Source organism: Arachis stenosperma, chromosome 6 (assembly GCF_014773155.1).
Source record: "Arachis stenosperma cultivar V10309 chromosome 6, arast.V10309.gnm1.PFL2, whole genome shotgun sequence".
In the NCBI taxonomy this organism is placed as follows: Eukaryota; Viridiplantae; Streptophyta; class Magnoliopsida; order Fabales; family Fabaceae; genus Arachis; species Arachis stenosperma.
In genome coordinates, this window is record NC_080382.1 from 31391296 (window position 1) to 31396015 (window position 4720).

Sequence of the window (4720 nt, forward strand, 5' to 3'; positions counted from 1 at the left end):
AAGGACTTGTTTATTTAGAGAAAATGAGTGAAATCAATCTAAAATCAACTAAACTAACTAGCTAATATAACAAATATGCAATTGCATCAAGGACCTTGTTTCATTCATGAAACTTAAAGTGGCCTTAGATAGATCAGAGACTATGTTTGCTAAGCTAGAGCGGCTCTGCTCAGAATTCTCTGTCTGTTGCTGAGAAGATGATGGAAAAGGCTTGCTATTGCTAAGCCTGTTTCTTCTACCATTATTAAAGCCTTGTTGGGACTTTAGTTGATCCTTCCATGAGAAATTTGGATGATTTCTCCATGAGGGATTATAGGTGTTTCCATATGTTTCACCCATGTAATTCACCTCTGCCATTGCAGGGTTCTCAGGATCATAAGCTTCTTCTTCAGAAGATGCTTCTTTAGTACTGTTGGATGCATTTTGAAATCCATTCAGACTCTGAGATATCATATTGACTTGTTGGGTCAATATTTTGTTCTGGGCCAGTATGGCATTTAGAGAATCAATTTCAAGAACTCCCTTCTTATGAGGCGTCTCATTACTCATAGGATTCCTCTTAGAGGTGTACATGAATTTGGTTATTTGCAACCATATCAATGAGTTCTTGAGCTTTTGCAGGCGTTTTCTTTAGGTGAATGGATCCACCTGTAGAATGGTCCAGTGACATCTTAGAGAACTCAGATAGACCATCATAGAATATATCCAAAATGGTCCACTCTGAAAGCATGTCAGAAGGACACTTTTTGGTCAACTGCTTGTATCTTTCCCAAGCTTCATAGAGGGATCCACCATCTTTTTGCCTGAAGGTCTGAATATCCACTCTAAGCTTGCTCAGCTTTTGAGGAGAAAAGAACTTGGACAAGAAGATCGTGACCAACTTATCCCAAGAGTCCAAGCTATCTTTAGGTTGTGAGTCCAACCATGTTCTAGCCCTGTCTCTTACAGCAAAAGGGAAAAGCATGAGCCTGTAGACTTCAGGATCTACTCCATTAGTCTTAACAGTATCACAGATCTGCAAGAACTCAGTTAAAAATTGATAGGGATCTTCTGATGGAAATCCATGAAACTTGCAGTCTGTTGCATTAGAGCAACTAGTTGAGGCTTCAGCTCAAAATTGTTTACTCCAATGGCAGGGATTGAGATGCTTCTTCCATAAAAATTGGAAGTAAGTGTAGTATAATCACCAAGCATCATCCTTGCATTATTGTTGTTGTCATTATTTTTGGCTGCCATCTCCTCTTCTTTTTCAAAAATTTCTGTAAGGTTTTCTCTGGATTGTTGTATTTTAGCTTCTCTTAGTTTCTTCTTCAGAGTCCTTTCAAGTTCAGGATCTGCTTCAACAAGAATGTTCTTGTCCTTGCTCCTGCTCATATGAAAAAGAAAGGAACAAAAAATAATAATAGGGATCCTCTTTACCACAGTAGATAGATTCCTTTATGTGTGTAGAAGAAAATAAGAAGAAAATCTGAACACAGGTAGAGGGGAGAAGAGGGTTCGAATTTTGAGTATAAGAGAAGTATTAGTAGATAAACAAATAAATAGAAGAAGATGAGAGAGAGGAGTTTTCGAAAATTAAAGAGAGGAAAGTAGTTAGGTAGTTTTGAAAAAGATAAGAAATAGTAAAACAAACAAAAAGTCAATTAGTTAGTTGAAAAATATTTGAAAATCAATTTTGAAAAGATAAAGAGTTAGAAAAGATTTTTGAAATTGATTTTGAAAAAAAAGATATGATTGAAAATATATGATTGAGATTTGTTTTGAAAAAGATTTGAAAAGGAAATTAAAAAGATTTGATTTTTAAAATTAAAATGGATTGCTTGACTAACAAGAAACTAAAAGATATAATTCTAGAATTTAAAGATTGAACCTTTCTTAACAAGAAAGTAACAAACTTCAAATTTTTGAATCAATCACATTAATTGTTAGTAAAGTTTTCGAAAATTATGAAATAAAATTAAGAAAAAGATTTTGAAAATCAATTTTTAAAATTTTTGAAAAATAATAAGAAAAATGAAAAAGATTTGATTTTTGAAAAAGATTTTGAAAAGATAAGGATTTTTAAAATTGAAATCTTGACTTGACCAACAAGAAACAATTTATTTTAAAAAATTTTTGACTAAGTCAACCCAAAGATTTCGAAATTTTATGAGACAAATAAGGGAAAGATTTTTTTTTTTTGAATTTTTAATGAGGAGAGAGAAAAACAACTAAATGACTCAAAACATAAAAATTATGAATCAAAACAACTAATGCATGCAAGAACACTACGAATGTCAAGATGAACACCAAGAACACTTTGAAAATCAAGATGAACATCAAGACTTATTTTTGAAAAATTTTCAAGATAGGAAAACATGCAAGACACCAAACTTAGAAATTTTTAATGTTTAGGCACTATTGATTAAAAAATGCATATGAAAAACAACAAAAGACACAAAACAAGAAAATATGAAGATCAAACAAGAAGACCTATCAAGAACAACTTGAAGATCATGAAGAACATCATGCATGAGCTTTCGAAAAATGCACAAATTTTAAAAACATGCAATTGACACCAAACTTAAAAATTGACACTAGACTCAAAAAAGAAACACAAAAATATTTTTTTATATTTATGATTTTATAATTTTTTTGTATTTTTTTCGAGAATTATTTTATTGAAAAACGAAAACAATGAAAAAAATTTTTGAAAACTTTTTGGAAAACAAAATAAGAAGAAAATTACCTAATCTGAGCAACAACATGAACCGTCAGTTGTCCAAACTCAAACAATCCCCGGTAACGGCGCCAAAAACTTGATAGGCAAAATTGTCACTCATACTTTTCACAACTCGAACAATTCCTAGCAATGGCTCCAAAAACTTGGTGCACAATACTATGGTTCACACACATTCTTCACAACTTCGCACAACTAACCAGCAAGTGCAATGGGTCGTCCAAGTAATAAACCTTACGTGAGTAAGGGTCGATCCCACGGAGATTGTTGGTATGAAGCAAGCTATGGTCATCTTGTAAATCTCAGTTAGGTGGATTCTAATGGTTATAATGGTTTTCAAATATAAAGATAAATAAAACATAAAATAGAGATAGAGATACTTATGTAATTCATTGGTGGGAATTTCAGATAAGCGCATGAAGATACTGTGTTCCTTCTGAATCTCTACTTTCCTACTGCTTTCATCCAATCATTCTTACTCCTTTCCATGGCAAGCTGTATGTTGGGGGATCACCATTGTCAATGGCTACCGTCCATCCTCTCAGTGAAAATGGTCCAGCGCGCTGTCACCGCACGGCTAATCATCTGTCGGTTCTCAATCATGTAAGAATAGGATTTACTATCCTTATGCGTTGTCACCACGCCCTACAGTCGCGAGTTTGAAGCTCGTCACACTCATTCAATCCCTGAATCCTACTTGGAATACCACAGACAAGGTTTTGACCTTTCGGATTCTCAAGAATGCTGCTAATGAATTCTAGCTTATACCACGAAGATTCTGATTAAGGAATCCAAGAGATATTCATTCAAGCCTATTTGCATGTAGAACAAAAGTGGTTGTCAGGCACACGTTCATAAGTGAGAATGGTGATGATTGTCACATTATCATCACATTCATCAGGTTCTTGGGTGCGAATGGATATCTTAGAATAAGAATAAGCGTGAATTGAATAGAAAACAGTAGTAATTGCATTAATACTCGAGGAACAGCAGAGCTCCACACCCTTAATCTATGGTGTGTAAAAACTCAACCGTTGAAAATACATAAGTGATAAAGGTGTTCATTGGTTCCAGCCCCAGAGAGGGAACCAGGATAACCAAGACTTTGGTCTAAGGACTAAACGTCCAAAAGTTCTCCCAAATACAATAGTAAAAAGTCCTACTTATACTAAACTAGTTACTAGGGGCCCACTTTGGTGTGTGCTTAGGCTGAGCTTGAGCTTTACATATGCAGAGGCTTTTCTTGAGGTTAAACGCCAAGTTGTATCATGTTTTTGGCGTTTAACTCTGGTTTGTAACGTGTTTCTGGCGTTTTACTCCAGAATGCAGCATGGAACTGGCGTTGAACGCCAGTTTGCGTCATCTAAGCTCAAATAAAGTATGAACTATTATATATTTTTTGAAAGCCCTGGATGTCTACTTTCCAACACAATTAAGAGTGTGCCAGTTGGAGTTCTGTAGTACCATAAAATCCATTTCGAGTGCAGGGAGGTCAGAATCCAACAGCATCTGTAGTCCTTTCTCAGCCTCCTATCAGATTTTTGCTCAGGTCCCTCAATTTCAGCCAGAAAATACCTGAAATCACAAAAAAACACACAAACTCATAGTAAAGTCCAAAAATGTGAATTTTGCATAAAAACTAATAAAAACATCCCTAAAAGTAGCTAGACCTTACTAAAAACTACCTAAAAACAATGCCAAAAAGCGTATAAATTATCCGCTCATCAATTACCAACAAGAAGACTGGTGCAAAAGTAATGTTTGGGACCCTGGAATTTAGTCTAGCAATCAACACTCTTGGGAACTTGTCACTTGCTTTAACTTGCTTGAAGACTGTATGCGCTTAGTTTGGGACCCCGGAGGCTGCTGGAAGTACAAACATTGGTGGTGATTCCTGGACGAGTTCAAGCATAAGCCGCACTGACAAGGAGCTCACCAAATGTCCAACTTAAGAACTTTAACTAAAAGTGCTAGGTGGGAGACAACCCATCATGGTATGAT

The 4720-nt window shown here is 35.2% G+C and overlaps 1 non-coding gene across 1 annotated transcript; it reads left to right on the forward strand.

The window, feature by feature from the left end:
* The first annotated feature begins 724 nt into the window (after positions 1 to 724).
* On the forward strand, positions 725 to 832 carry LOC130937827 (small nucleolar RNA R71). Its single transcript, XR_009069023.1, has one exon. It is a non-coding gene; the product is annotated as a small nucleolar RNA R71 (small nucleolar RNA).
* Positions 833 to 4720: the final 3888 nt, after the last annotated feature.